This window comes from Diadema antillarum, unplaced genomic scaffold, assembly GCF_040938485.1.
Source record: "Diadema antillarum isolate AM-2024a unplaced genomic scaffold, OU_Dant_1.0 scf00000196, whole genome shotgun sequence".
NCBI classification, from domain to species: Eukaryota; Metazoa; Echinodermata; class Echinoidea; order Diadematoida; family Diadematidae; genus Diadema; species Diadema antillarum.
In genome coordinates, this window is record NW_027271085.1 from 1,993,639 (window position 1) to 2,010,524 (window position 16,886).

The 16,886-nt window shown below is 38.5% G+C and overlaps 1 long non-coding RNA gene across 1 annotated transcript; it reads right to left on the reverse strand.

Annotated features, from left to right (window-relative positions):
- Positions 1-7,726: 7,726 nt before the first annotated feature.
- Positions 7,727-11,754, reverse strand: LOC139723607 (uncharacterized). The gene is made up of 3 exons (XR_011710369.1): positions 11,648-11,754; positions 9,643-10,850; positions 7,727-8,126 (listed from the first exon to the last, which is right to left on the reverse strand). It is a non-coding gene; the product is annotated as an uncharacterized lncRNA (long non-coding RNA).
- Between the last annotated feature and the right edge of the window lie 5,132 nt (positions 11,755-16,886).

The window sequence follows — 16,886 nt, forward strand, 5'->3', positions numbered from 1 at the left end:
TGAATGCTTTCTACAAACTCAGGGTACTGCCATGGGTACTAAATTTGCGCCAGCGTATGCCAGTATTTTTATGGCCGTACTCGAGGAAGAATTCCTCTCGAAAGAAACTCTAAAACCTAGCATGTTCGTCCGCTACATTGACGACATTTTTCTCATTTGGCCCCATTCTGACGAACAGCTGTCGGAGTTCCACTCCAAGCTCAACATGGTTCATCCCGACATCAAATTTACTATGGACAGCTCTAGGTCAGAAGTACACTTTCTTGATGTGACTATCCGCAAAGAAGGAGGGAAGCTGAACACGTCTGTTTACCACAAACCTACAGACAGACAGACGTATCTTAAGTACAACAGCTTCCATCCTAATCATATTAAGAGGTCAATTGTGTACAGTCAAATGCTCCGCTACAGACGAATCATTTCTGATCACAAGGAATTTCTGGATGCGTCTTTGAAGCTGGGGCAAAAATTCGTTGCAGCGGGGTACCCGTTAGACATTGTGCAAGCAGGTAGGGACCGCGCGATAGCAAAAAGACGCTCATCCTTACTACATCATGATAATCTGAAACCCAAAGACTCACACACACGCAAAGTCTTTGTAACAACATATCATCCCACATCACAACAGTTCATGAAGGAAGTGAGGAAAGAATGGCCTACTCTCAAACAAGTCCAATCGGTAGCTCCCGAGTTAACAGCACGTCCCTTACATGCACAACGACAGCCACGCAACCTGAAGAGTTTGCTTACACGATCTCGAGTCAACAGAACAATCAATCCTACTGGAAATCATAAATGTGGAAACAAACGATGTCAAATATGCGCTCACCTAATCACAGATACAGATATCACACTTGGCTCCGACCACACCCTCCATCCGACGTCAGGGGACTGCAACAGCAAGAATGTAGTATACAGCCTTACATGCAAGCAATGTCCCCTGGCTGTCTACATCGGAGAAACAACAAATTTTAGACAACGTTTCAACAATCACAAAAGCACAATCATTAGAAGTCAAACACAACATCCAGTCGCACAACACTTCAACAAACCAAATCACACACTAACAGATCTGCAATGTTGCATTTTATACAAGGACATGGAAGCATTTGAAGAAAGACACGTGAAAGAACTAAAAACAATCATCCGCACACGAAGCTCCCAGGGACAGGGCATGAACATAGATCTATCATGGCTCACGAACTACACTTTTTACAAGTAGGTGCGCCGCTTATTGTTGTATGTTCTCCCGTTTACCCCGCTGCAATAGATCTTATCATTATATTGCTTGAGTGATATAATGCTGACGCTCCTTTTAACCATTTCTTGGAACCAGTCTTTTTTCCACTCCGAGACGTATTGTGACGTATCTATTTAATCAAAAGAAGAAAAATATGATTTTTCACGTATTTCATATTCATGCTATAGTCTCAGATTATTTAAAGACTATCTACTCACCAGAATTTGGAAGTTAATATATGTGTATGCTGAAGTTTGAAAGGAATGGTAAACTGCTTGCACATATTTTGCATAACCATCAGTGTGACGATTCAGTTTGATTTAAAAAAATCGAATGTTTATATTGATCATGATAATTTCAGATTATGTAAAGATTATCTATACACTAGAATTAAAGTTAATTTATGTGTATGTTGAATTTTGAAAGAAATAATGCACTGCTTTTACATTACCACCGCAGCTGCGTATTCAGAGGAATTACTTCTGTATCAGTCGTGCCAAGTTTTTTCATGTATGCTTTATACTCATTGTAATTTCATTATGACGTAACATTGTACTGTTGCCAGGATGCGCGCTGGGTGTTAGGATGCCTAGCATGGATGCGTTAAAGCGCGCATCCTTAGTAACACGGTTGCAATATATTGTTATGGCTTAATTTTGTTATTGTTCTCTCAGTATCAACACTTGAGAAAGGGCGGCGAGACGCCCGAAAATTTGTGTGAAGAAATAAACCGTTGGTGAATACAGCATGAACTTTGTTGCAGCTTTGTTACTTATCTTTTTATCTTGCCAACACGTGGACTACCTTATCAACATATATAATATATATATATATATATATATATATATATATAAGACAGATAGAGATAAAGACATCGAATTACAAATGAAACGGTCTTGCAGACCTGGTTTACTTAGTCTTACAACGGGAGATTTAGTATTTCTTTCTGCCTTGTCCTAAAACAAAGCACTAAAGATGTAGTGTAGTTTGGTGCTCTTTCGTCCTCTCAGACCTAACAAACGTCCAACGTTTCAAAAAGTAGGTCATGGGACCAAATACCCGGAGTATTATTACTGAAGGCAAAGGATGGATCTTTTCAACTACTCGTGTACAGCGTTTTTGTTTGTTTTTTTTTCCAAACTGATACTCGTGAGAAGTAAACCGAGCATTTTGCATTCGCAGACTGGCGAAGAATACTTTTTCGAAGTCCCCACCGGTTGAGGGGGCTGTTTCGATCAGTACTGCTTGGCAGATGCACTTTACCTAATCATGTTCCATTGGGAATGAACACAACATGAAGACAAAAGGCAGAGATCGGAGTGCTTCCGTCTCGTCCGTGAGACATTAGTTTGCATCAGAAGACAGGTGGAGACTTAAAACCCCTTACAGACAAAAAAAAAAAATAGTCACTAATGTTTTCAAGCAGCTCGCATGTGTTGATTTTAGAATTAAGTTTTCCAGTTATTGTTTCATTTGTTTTCAAATACATCGATGTCAATTTACATTGCAACAACCGCCTTTTGTTTCTTGGTATCATAGATCTGTGTTCTTTCTTGTTTGTTTTTTACGCCTTCCCACTTTTGACACAGAATGAAAATATCATTCATTTATTCATTCATGTTTGTTTTTATTTTCATTTCCAATCAATATACATAGATAATACAAACGTCAAAAGATTACATATCTTGTAACATGTAATACATAATTGTTTCATAAAGGACTTGGTGGAAATGAAAATTGAGGGGCTGCTAAAAAGAGAACTTGTATAGTGCAGTCTCCTCAGTTACATTACATTACTACAATACATTAATACATAGCTTACAATACTACCATACATGTGCCGTACAAGTTAATCATGAGCATGATTACTATGATGCTTCTATGCATAACTAAAAACATGATAAAGGTTGCGCTTTTCACCAATAATTACAACATCTATGTCTACATTGTTGATTGTAACCATTGAAAGTGTCGTTATATTGTTACATGATATTAGTGTTTTCAATTGACTTGGGTTCCACGCAATACTTTACATTGGGTTTGATAAACAACGAATGTCATACAATGTATACACGTATGCGAAGCAAGTGAGTTTTAAATTTTTGAGTTTACAAGAAAAAGCATGCTATTGTTTATCATGCTATCATGCTATCTGTTTGCCTATATGTCATAACCTTAAAGTCTATAGAAGTGTATAACAGAGCGGAAGTAACTCCCATGCAATAAATAACGAAATCAAACCTGGTACATTTCTTTGAAAATTATTTGCAATGAATTCAAAAAATATCAGCATTATTGATCAATTGAGAAACAGGATATCCTGAATCTATTACTGTAGAGACAACATAGTAACAGCTCATAGTCATGTGACACGAACTAAGTAAAAATTGTAAAAATGTTAGTGTATAAAAAGCATTCATTTGATACAATGTGAACGACAAAAGGAAAATGAATGATATCTAGTTGAAATTAATAGTAGCATTGCTTTATGGGCGACATTTATTGAAATCAGGCACGAATTGGCTAAATAGATGTTTTGACTCAATAACTGTTCTTCTGAGACAATTCCATCACTGAATCTATTTTGTTGTTTTTTTATTGTTGTCGTTCCTTCAAGTAACGGAAGAGTTATTTGAAACCATGGTTTACTTTGATTTTGTTGAACTAACAAATAATGAAACTCATTTAAAAAACAGTAAAACAAGAGAAGCCTGGGTGGGAAGAATGTTAGATTAAGTTATTGTGGGAATCAAATTCATTTTGAAAGCTGTGTTTGAAAAAAGCACAGACAATACACAAATATAAACTATCTTTTCCTAGTCTACATTAGTAACAATATATCTCAATTTTCGCATGATAATAGTATATTGGGTACGAAACAATCTTGAAACCAATGGAATATCACTGCCGCAAAGAGCAATTAGAATATTGAAGCGGTGATTTCCACTGTCTACAATATCAATCTGAAGTGTGATTTTTTTTATTGTGTCCCTCGAACATATGAAATTTGTAAGATCGCAACTGCTCTTCTGTAATGTAAGAGACATACCTCAAACAAATTTTATTTGTGTTAAAGAGGGAGGCAAATTGAAGAAAAATTCACATCTCAACATTAAACCCTCTTGAATATTTTCTTGCAAAGTCAAACTCCCTGGTATATCAGGCTCTCGTGTACCATTGATATTATGATATGACATAATAGAGAGTCATCATATTTTCACTGCGCAATCCACAGATACCACGACTGCAAGGCACAAGTAATATCTAAATCATAACAGGATATAATCTGAATCATTTCACTGTCACATGACCAGATCACTTTTTGAAAATGATAAGATTGATCTTCAGAACAGACGCAAAGGAATACTGCTACTCTCACTTTATATGAACACCAAAGCAACTATTCATTTATGTATATACATGTATGTATGCATGTATGATTATGTTCTTTTATTTATTGTTATTGTATATACACTTTAAAGACGAGGATGTTGAAAAATCCTAGATATCCCGTATGCACGGAGAAAATATTCATGATTTTTTTTTAATGTTTGGGCTGAACTTATCAGCCAATGCAATTACTCTAAATGGATTTTCACATAGATACTCCCCCCCCCTAAAAAAAACATTCAATATGCTATTGAAATAAACACTATGCTGATGTAATCATACTATTAAACTGCAACTTTATACACACAGTTGACGTGATGTCTAGCTAGAATAGAGCAATGACTTACATACTGCTCCGTAATTGTACAGGTAGGGTTATCACCCTATCGTTTCCTTAAACCGCAGCTTAGACGTAGTGGCATAAGACACCTAAGAAGCAAATTGTGAATTTTGATATAATTTCCCTGTGCCTTATGTTTTTAGATATCTTGTTGAAATTGAATGCATCGAACCCTGAAATTCGAAACCGCAATATGACTTAAAGAAATAACCTTTATTAATCTAGGTGCAGAAAAAATAGTTGAGATATGCTGTTTAATACATTTGGATTTTTTTTCGCTTCGCTTGCCTTATGTTTTTAGATATCTTGTTGGAATTGAATGCATCGAAACCTGAAATTCGAAATTGCAATATGCCTTTAAAAGATAACCTTAAACTAGGTCCAGAAAAAATAGTTGAGATATGCTCTTTAATACATTTGATTTTTTTTCCCTTTGCTTGCTCTTTGATATGTGTATATCGATGCGTGATTTTTTTTTAACATTTGAGTGAGATATGAAAATTATCAATAATGTGTATAAACTTAGTTCCCCCTAAATCAAGATGAAGAGGCGGAGGAAGCTCTTTGATTTCAATAATTTCATCGTTCTCAAATTTATTCGTTACGATGCAAGTAGTATTGTCTCTTGTCCAGTTTGTCAGCAAGTGTATGTATGTGAGTGTTTGTGCTTGTGTGTGTGTGTGTGTTTGTGTATGTGTGGTCAAGTGTGCATTTGTGCGTTTGAATCAAATTATCCATTCGCCATGAGTAAACTTTGCTTCCCCTGAAACTGTAATAATATTCTTATGTTGAATTTATGCAGTGACGTTGAAATACAGAAAATGTGGATCAAGAGGGGGTAGGTGGAGTGGGGTGAGACTGGGTATGTGATTGAGTAGCAACCAAAGAACTTTAAGGGGTGGTATGTATATCTCCACCTCCTCCCCCCCCCCCCCTTTTACACACATAATCACACACACGCACACACGCAAACACACACACACACACACACACACTTTACTTTAATTGTTTTCAAAGGAATTTCAAAATAAAACCACATATTCTATTGCTGCTTAAATGACTCCGTCGCACACGAATGAAGTCCATAAAAGTAGTGTCTTTTTTTTTTTGGAATAACAGCACGTACGAGTATATTATATCACTTTTTACCTAAAGGTCCCCTTTTTCATTTTTTTTTCCATTTTTTTTTTAAGGTAAGAGAAAATGAATATGGCATCTTTTTAGTTTGCCGGGGGGGGGGGATGAGGGAAGATATGCTGGAAATTAAGTTTCCAGTAGTAATTCTACTTTGATATTCGCATAATCTCAACGCTGGTGTGGCTTTTTGAGCGCCAAGTTAGGCTCTACATACTGATGAAAGATATAAACTATTAATGCTCACAGTGTTTGCATCTGATATGCATGCGTATGAAAATAATCTTCTTTTCTTAGAGAAAGGGAAAACTGTATTGCCTTCAACTCTTGAAAACAATAATGAATAGGACGAAAAAGTGCTAGAAATGCTGATGCATATATATTTGGTATACTTTGCGTACACTTATCAGTTATTGCACTAAATGCACGTTGGTGAAAAATATGAACGATTAACTTTTATCCATTATTCCGTATTCAGTTCCTGTACAGGGCCTTTGAATCAGTTATTAATATAGCTTTTTTTCTGATCTGTCGAGAATATTTACGACAAATTTGCCAATTTCTGGTGATGCAACAGCCATTTTGTTTGTGCAAACTACATTAATTTTTAATGTCAGTGGCGTTTGCTTAGGAACTGAATGTTCTCTTTTTATTTATTTTTTTTTTGCATACAACATACTTATATGATATAGAAGCAGTCTCATTCCAAACTTCAATTAAGAAGAGCTTTTTTTCCTCTACAAATCACACTAGACTTGACTATTCATGGTTCTATTGTCTACAGAACTGGACCGATTTCTATGTTCGACGGACCTATATAATTCCGATTTGTACTCGCAAAACACAAATCCTATCACCACACTAAAAAATACCAAAACACCTAAGGATATGAACAAACTGATCTTCCAATTCGTACAATTGCAAGGCTCATCTTCAAGCTGTATAGCAATGTTCTGATCCGTTTGTGTAATACGAGGAACAAGCATAGTAGATTGAGCAATCGAATTGGCAGGAAATAAACATTTGTCATGTGTTGCTTTGTCACTTGCTTCGTAAAATGAGTCGTTGCAGGTCTCGTAAGTCACGTAGTGGTCATTCGATGAGCAGCATGACACGGGGAGATCAGGTCTTGCCAACATCCTCTGAGAGAGATGAGATCCGTTGTTATTATTTGCTCCTAAAAATGGTAAACAAATGGCGTCCTGGAAGCAAAATATAAAGGCCCGTGCCGTTGTACCTCTTGTGCATGTACAGTTGACCTCTCTCCAGTGAGGCATAGGAAGCTCATTTACATAATGGGAAGAAAATAGGCACGAGGGATAGCCGGGACGTTTAACAACAATTACCTGGAACGTCGTCGTCTGATTAGTATTTGTATTTCCTTCATATACGTCACAGTTGTACGTTCCGGAATCTGTTGCTGCCACGTTCTTGATCGTAAACATTAAAATCACGTAATCGCCGGCAACAGTTTCATGTTTCTCATATGGGCATGTTTCGTTGCAAGGAAAGACAATCGATCCATTGTAATAGATAGGCTCACTCAGCGAGCGATAGATGGAAAAGAATACGTTAGGTGTGTTCCTGGCTTTGCACGGAAGCTCAAGGTCATTTCCTACATACGCTTTTCGAGTAATCCTACATACGCTTTTCGAGTAATCCTACTGCAGGTCACATGATTTACAACGACCAAGAGCAGGAAAGTAGCACCTGCAATGGATGTCATCATATTTTGACCACATTACAGATCTTCTAGTGAGACAAGCCAGCGGGATGGACCAGGTTCGGAAGCATCCTGATCACAGGAACTCCTTCTCCAATTGTCTTATAATTCATTCCACAATGAGGATGCACAATCAGCGTACGACAAGTAATCCTGATTGCCAGGATCCAGATCAACGAAATTGTCATGAGATCCCAACACTGGGTGCTCTATAGCGTAGTCCGAGTGTACCCAGATGCAAGTGTCCAGGGACGAACGGAGGATTCGTAAACTATGTTGTTGACTTTGTTTTCTGTGTGCTAGTGTAAGACAAATAAACAAAGAATCACAAGGAACTGTTAAGGTTAATGAGATTGCAGTAGAGATAAGCTTGGATATCAATAACTAAAAATGCATTGATTAGGATTCTTGAGATACTCTTGATATAGGCATGGTGCTTGTTTACTTTTCAGTAGACCTAGTAAGGACATCAATGAATCGCGTCGACTGATTTGTGGATTCGAGTGAGTATATTTTAAGTTCGAAGTTTTCGTTCTATGCGCCAATTTCTCTTTTTGAGGTTAGACTTTTATGACACTGTTTTGATTTTCACCAAGGAAGTGTCTTTGCTAAGTTCTGCAGTATCGATAAGTGAAGCGGGGAGAGTGGTGGGTCAGTAGTCACGCAGCCGCTGATTGAACGTGACTTTCCCTGGCACATTTTCTGTTTACATATTTCTTTTTTGAGGGAATTAAAAAAAAAACTACCAAAGTGTCTAAGATAATCCAATACATGTCCTATGAAAGGGAGAATGTTACTATTACAATTGTGATGCCAAACAAATCAGTGATAACAGAAAGAAAAAAAATAGCCTTTGGTGAATGAGACAAAAGGCGAAATCCATTAACTAATCAGGAAGAAGCTTTCTATTTAATATGCATATTTCTGCAGGCTTATTGACAAAATGAAGGATCGGGCGATTCATGCCTGTCTGTTTTAAATGCTTCATGCAACATGCATATATACATGCATATATATATATATATATATATATATATATATGACCCTGCACCTCAAAACAAACAAAAAGTCGCCAGACACGAATCTTTAGTTAAGACCATATGCTGAAAGAGCAGACTTTAAGCTTTAAAATGATGTATAACTCAAATCAAATGGTCTTTCCTAACCTATCTAAATATTGGAAAGAAAGCACAAACTCAGGAAAAGTGTGAACTGAGAAAAGAGGCTCTGAAGCGTTTAATCTTTACCAAACTGTGCTGGCTGTGCGATGAATGGGACAAAAAACAGGAAGTAAACCACCAGAGTAACAACAATGAAGGGATTATCAAATTAGACTGAAATTAAACATGCCTCATTAACACATTATGTCCATAATTAATGCCAACTTTCAAAGCAGTTGCACTATCCTTTCAAAAGTTATTAGAGTTGAAAGTGAAGAGTGTGGACAAGGTTTTTCAGAAATGAAAAGGGATTCTAAAGACACACCTAATCACACTATTTTATCAAAAATGTTCGAGATAAACTGCTAAAAAAAACACTTTTCTGCCTGTTTTATGATACCAAATTTAACATAATGTAAAAGAAGACCCGCTCTTTCAGAAAATATGAAAAAGTCAAGTTCGGCTAGGTTGACCCATTTCACTTATTTTCAGTCCTCACGCAAAATCAGTGTGTGCGACTTTATGTTTGTTTTGAGGTGCACGGTCACATATATATATATATATATATATATATATATATATGTGTGTGTGTGTGTGTGTGTGTGTATGTGCCTGAAGGTTACCAAATGGCTGTGAAAATGGTAGGCCAACTTACCAGGCAGAATTCTCATTCCATCAGGGTGGAGTTGAAAGGTGCATAGCTCCGATCTCTCAAATTTAGCATCAGTTGGCTTTTTAAAGCGGTGAAGTAAATTTGGTGCATTCCTCAAAGACAGAGCCTTGATAATTGGGAGGTTAACAGTCACTTTCCTTCGAATAGTTAATGGACAGTTAGCAGGTATGGACTTTTCTTGAGAGTATTTCGGATATTAAAAACAAGTGCATCAAGTAAAAGAGCAGTCAGATTTTGAAGTGTTATGCACTTTTCAAAATTACCAATAGTATGATGGAAAGAACGCAAGTAGAACGGCGACTCCAGTGATTGCACTCAGAGGGCTGTCGTCTCTGTGCGTTCCAGCTGAGCTGCGTGCTTGAGGCTCGATATTGTGAGACACTGGAGGAGCCTGGTCCTTTCCCTGACCTTCCTGTAAGTGCCTTCCACCTGTTACACTGTGTTCGTGTGTCGAGCTGGATTGATTTGAGGTTTCAACGAATTTTGCCACTGATTCCTGGCAGTGACGCCTCGGCCTATTCTTAATGTCGTTAGCTGAACAGCAACCAACCGTCAAATTCTTCGGGACACAAAATAAAGAAGTTATTGTATCCCTACTCCGACTTTCATCGAGTGGAAAGTATGCTGTATTTTGCGAATTACATGCTACATGTCCCGCTGGGTTTCCCACTGTCGCATTGCACTCCAAAAAAGCATAAGGTGAACTATTGCTTAGAGATTCTACCCAGCTACACTGAGCTGATCCAGGAGGAAACTGCACATTTAAGTCGTAGAATTGGGACACATTTTGGTTCCCAGGCGAAGATATGCAAGTGAAGAAACAGTTGTACTTCCCACGATGGGCTAGGGATACCGGCGCCAAGGCGAGTGTCAGCTTTGTCGAAACTGAATCCTTCAAACTATGAACCCATTGATTATCTTGAAGACGGATGATATGTTCCCCCTCCTTTACCTTCCCTTCGTGTATTTTGGAATTGTTATGGTAGAGCGTGTAATGAGCAATCCGACACGATTTGTTGTAAGTAAACTGAAGTTCTTGCCGCAGCTCTACTGGTATGGAAATCTCAGTTGACACTGCTGCTGCAGTCGAAGCAAACGCGCTCAAAAACAGGATAAGCCAAGAGATCATTTTTGCATATTTTTAAGAGGTTCGTTCGAAATCCCATAAGTCGTTGTGTCGGGAAGCCAGCCTGTGGGTAAAACCAACAAAGTAACAAAAATGTGAAAAGAGGGTAAAGCCATTAACGAAAACACATTGTTTCCAAGGCAGAAATCAGATATTGAACATTCCTGGTTTCCTCACTATTTTGGAAATCAGGCCTAGTGACATAATCACTATTATCGTGTTTTATTGCTATAACCATTATCTTAGATTCCATATTTTCAAATATGCCATTTTAGAGCTATGACATAATCATAACTTCATTATTAACTTGGCGGTAATGTATCATTAAATTTCATTTTGTATCGACACTTATATAGGACTCTTCCTGTTTCTTGTGGAAAACTGAGTGAATTAAATATAACAAAAAAAAAAACTTCCATCCTAGTTCTAACTACCGGCAGTCAGAGCGTTAGAACACGTAAAAACACATTAATGCATCACTAGTACTTTATAGTATTGTGAAACTTCTGTCGCGAAATTAGGAATCCCTTATTTGCCCCTTTTTGACTTTCCGTTTCATATTCCCTTTCGTATGTTCTTTACTGGAATCAATGGTGACAGAATAACAATTATCAACAAAGAAATATCTCAAAAAAACTGTACAGATCAGTAGATTTTTCATTGGTACAAGATGTGAACTAATGAAATATCTAAGTTTCTGGAAAATTGATGATCGCTGGAATGACTAATGCTTTTTTAATGACCAATGTTTTTTGGGTTTTTTTTAAGGGTGAAATGGAAAGAAAAAAGATATGGAAACATGCAGGCATGTCCTAATATTATCAAATGCTCAATAAAAAAAACGGCATAGAATATACGTACCTAACATTGTCTGTGAGACATTTGATTGAACAGGAACAGCAGAGAGATAGGAGTAACATCGTTGTGCTGCACCGACATGTGCACATATCGTACTCACGAACGTAAAGAGGTACCCATCGCAACAATTCCATATTACACTACTACAAGCTCTTGTGGTATCGAACCATTTATGCATACGCTTCGGCGAGGAAATTCCCCGGCCGCAACCGCGACCAAGTCGTTGGTGTTGTGTATGAATTTTTTTTTTTCAGGAGCCTGAAGTGTGCGTTTTCAATCCACTCCAATCGCATCCGCTGTTTCTGTACTCACTTCCTTTCACCTTGTGGTGTGTGGAAGAGAAAGAACCGTTCATTTTCAAGCGGATTGTTGAGATATTCGTCACTGGATAGTGCATTGTGAATACACATTCAGATACACACAGACACATTACACGTTACTACGATATTTTGGTGTCGATTATTGATTCTATTTCGTAAACATGTCCGTTATACGGTTATGTAAGTCGAATTTAAATTTCGAATTTTTACCCCGAGGCCTCGATCCATGCGAAGCTGCTGCTCACGATTGCAGTCTCCTGTTTTGCTGTTATTACACTGTCCAGAAATGCACGATTCTAAAATCAATTCATTCGAATACCCCTTTTTATTTTCTTTAAGTAAGTATCGCTTCTTGTAACATGACATATCTTGAATGAATAAACAATCATCATTTAGATAATTTACAACTGTTATTTTCACCGCTACCTTTTGAACTTTTTTGAAGTGATTTTATTCTGCACGTCTTATACATCGAATACTGTCCTGTTCATAATGCGTTTATTTACTTTCGATTATTTTGTAAGACAGAGTATGCAGGGCATATGCGTCGTGTAATGTTATCTTTTAAATGTATGTATTCATGTTGATAAGGTAAATTCCAAAGTAAATTCTACATGCGAATTGCCTCCACGCTCGAAGGAAAACCGAGAGAACTGTGACAAAACTAGCCCAGACACATTCGGATATATTTTTCCTTCCTACAACGAAGAAACTTGGCCTGATACCGAAAGGATTTCGTCTGAAGAACCCAATGCGATCAACGTACAACAGCCAGCGCGCTACCAACATCGTCAACAAGGCCTCAGCTCTTCTGAGAAACGCCGCTCTCAAAGATTCCTACGAGAGGAAAAAGCGTTTGACGGAGACATCACGAAAGCAGAAAGAACTACTCATCAACATCCTCCGTAGCGAGAACTCTGACGCGACAAGAGTCATTACACAAATAGACTCGCATTACAATAACCACCTGAGAATATGCATGGCCCGCAAAAGAAAAAAGCTGGAGAAACTACGCGAGGAGTCAACATTCCTTGCTGGTACAGGTACTAGATCTCCTGCTAGTGACAGTGAGAGGAATAATAGGCCTATTGTTAACTTATCGAGTTACACTCTGTCTGAAGGGGAGGAGAGCGTACTTGGTCTCGGTATGTCTTTCTGCCCTAACAGGCAACTCGATAAAGTGCAACTGTGTGCCGACACTTTCCAGTTCACGCAAAAAATCCGCCGAACCGAACTCCGCGCGGCAAACAGGTGCCCAGAATCAGAGGCAGTGGCAGAGGAAGAAGAAGCGTCGCAACCTAGGCCGACGAGGAAACTAGTCTATCAAAAGCGACGCCCTGCTGTCCCCAGCGGAAGAAACCCCTTCATCGACTCGTTTGTGAGCAATGTGGAGAGACACCTCGACAAGCTGCTGAAGGAGACTGAACGGGAACCCTCATCGAACATATCACGGAAGCAGCAAGACGCCATCCGATCCCTGCGTGACAACGCTGACATCACGATTAAGCCTGCTGACAAAGGGGGAGCCGTCACCATCCAGGATACAGCGGACTACATCAACGAGGCGGAAAGACAACTGTCCGACACTAGATTCTACAAGAAGCTTGACAGTGACCCTACGAGCTTGTTCACGAAGGAAGCTGAGACTCTTTGTAATAACCTGAAACACATCGATAAGAGAGAAGCGAAACAACTTGTACCAAGTAAGCCGGTAACTAGTAGATTTTACACATTACCTAAGATCCATAAACTTCCGACGATGGTAGCAAATGCCACTGACAAAAATGCTGAAGATTTGGAAACTTCCGAAATTACTGAGTTATCGAGAGAACATAAGATCATTCCGCCTGGACGGCCAATTGTTTCCAGTGTAGGTTCACTTACTGAACCGATGTCAGCTTTCATTGACAAGTATCTACAAGGGGTCTTACATAACGTCGAGAGCTATGTAAAAGATACCAATGATTTTCTTAATAGACTCGACAACATTCAGCTTCCTCCAAATTGCACTCTAGTCACTTTGGATGTCGTCAGTCTGTACACGAACATTCCTCACTCCGATGGGGTTGATGCATTGCGTAGATTTTTGACCAAACACGACCCTTCTACTGACATGCCCATAGAAGACATTTGTCGTCTTGCCCAGTTCATCTTGAAACATAATTACTTCACATTTGATGATGAATGCTTTCTACAAACTCAGGGTACTGCCATGGGTACTAAATTTGCGCCAGCGTATGCCAGTATTTTTATGGCCGTACTCGAGGAAGAATTCCTCTCGAAAGAAACTCTAAAACCTAGCATGTTCGTCCGCTACATTGACGACATTTTTCTCATTTGGCCCCATTCTGACGAACAGCTGTCGGAGTTCCACTCCAAGCTCAACATGGTTCATCCCGACATCAAATTTACTATGGACAGCTCTAGGTCAGAAGTACACTTTCTTGATGTGACTATCCGCAAAGAAGGAGGGAAGCTGAACACGTCTGTTTACCACAAACCTACAGACAGACAGACGTATCTTAAGTACAACAGCTTCCATCCTAATCATATTAAGAGGTCAATTGTGTACAGTCAAATGCTCCGCTACAGACGAATCATTTCTGATCACAAGGAATTTCTGGATGCGTCTTTGAAGCTGGGGCAAAAATTCGTTGCAGCGGGGTACCCGTTAGACATTGTGCAAGCAGGTAGGGACCGCGCGATAGCAAAAAGACGCTCATCCTTACTACATCATGATAATCTGAAACCCAAAGACTCACACACACGCAAAGTCTTTGTAACAACATATCATCCCACATCACAACAGTTCATGAAGGAAGTGAGGAAAGAATGGCCTACTCTCAAACAAGTCCAATCGGTAGCTCCCGAGTTAACAGCACGTCCCTTACATGCACAACGACAGCCACGCAACCTGAAGAGTTTGCTTACACGATCTCGAGTCAACAGAACAATCAATCCTACTGGAAATCATAAATGTGGAAACAAACGATGTCAAATATGCGCTCACCTAATCACAGATACAGATATCACACTTGGCTCCGACCACACCCTCCATCCGACGTCAGGGGACTGCAACAGCAAGAATGTAGTATACAGCCTTACATGCAAGCAATGTCCCCTGGCTGTCTACATCGGAGAAACAACAAATTTTAGACAACGTTTCAACAATCACAAAAGCACAATCATTAGAAGTCAAACACAACATCCAGTCGCACAACACTTCAACAAACCAAATCACACACTAACAGATCTGCAATGTTGCATTTTATACAAGGACATGGAAGCATTTGAAGAAAGACACGTGAAAGAACTAAAAACAATCATCCGCACACGAAGCTCCCAGGGACAGGGCATGAACATAGATCTATCATGGCTCACGAACTACACTTTTTACAAGTAGGTGCGCCGCTTATTGTTGTATGTTCTCCCGTTTACCCCGCTGCAATAGATCTTATCATTATATTGCTTGAGTGATATAATGCTGACGCTCCTTTTAACCATTTCTTGGAACCAGTCTTTTTTCCACTCCGAGACGTATTGTGACGTATCTATTTAATCAAAAGAAGAAAAATATGATTTTTCACGTATTTCATATTCATGCTATAGTCTCAGATTATTTAAAGACTATCTACTCACCAGAATTTGGAAGTTAATATATGTGTATGCTGAAGTTTGAAAGGAATGGTAAACTGCTTGCACATATTTTGCATAACCATCAGTGTGACGATTCAGTTTGATTTAAAAAAATCGAATGTTTATATTGATCATGATAATTTCAGATTATGTAAAGATTATCTATACACTAGAATTAAAGTTAATTTATGTGTATGTTGAATTTTGAAAGAAATAATGCACTGCTTTTACATTACCACCGCAGCTGCGTATTCAGAGGAATTACTTCTGTATCAGTCGTGCCAAGTTTTTTCATGTATGCTTTATACTCATTGTAATTTCATTATGACGTAACATTGTACTGTTGCCAGGATGCGCGCTGGGTGTTAGGATGCCTAGCATGGATGCGTTAAAGCGCGCATCCTTAGTAACACGGTTGCAATATATTGTTATGGCTTAATTTTGTTATTGTTCTCTCAGTATCAACACTTGAGAAAGGGCGGCGAGACGCCCGAAAATTTGTGTGAAGAAATAAACCGTTGGTGAATACAGCATGAACTTTGTTGCAGCTTTGTTACTTATCTTTTTATCTTGCCAACACGTGGACTACCTTATCAACATATATAATATATATATATATATATATATATATATATATATATATATATATAAGACAGATAGAGATAAAGACATCGAATTACAAATGAAACGGTCTTGCAGACCTGGTTTACTTAGTCTTACAACGGGAGATTTAGTATTTCTTTCTGCCTTGTCCTAAAACAAAGCACTAAAGATGTAGTGTAGTTTGGTGCTCTTTCGTCCTCTCAGACCTAACAAACGTCCAACGTTTCAAAAAGTAGGTCATGGGACCAAATACCCGGAGTATTATTACTGAAGGCAAAGGATGGATCTTTTCAACTACTCGTGTACAGCGTTTTTGTTTGTTTTTTTTTCCAAACTGATACTCGTGAGAAGTAAACCGAGCATTTTGCATTCGCAGACTGGCGAAGAATACTTTTTCGAAGTCCCCACCGGTTGAGGGGGCTGTTTCGATCAGTACTGCTTGGCAGATGCACTTTACCTAATCATGTTCCATTGGGAATGAACACAACATGAAGACAAAAAACAGAGATCGGAGTGCTTCCGTCTCGTCCGTGAGACATTAGTTTGCATCAGAAGACAAGTGAAGACTTAAACCCCTTACAGACAAAAACAAAAATAGTCACTAATGTTTTCAAGCAGCTCGCATGTGTTGATTTTAGAATTAAGTTTTCCAGTTATTGTTTCATTTGTTTTCAAATACATCG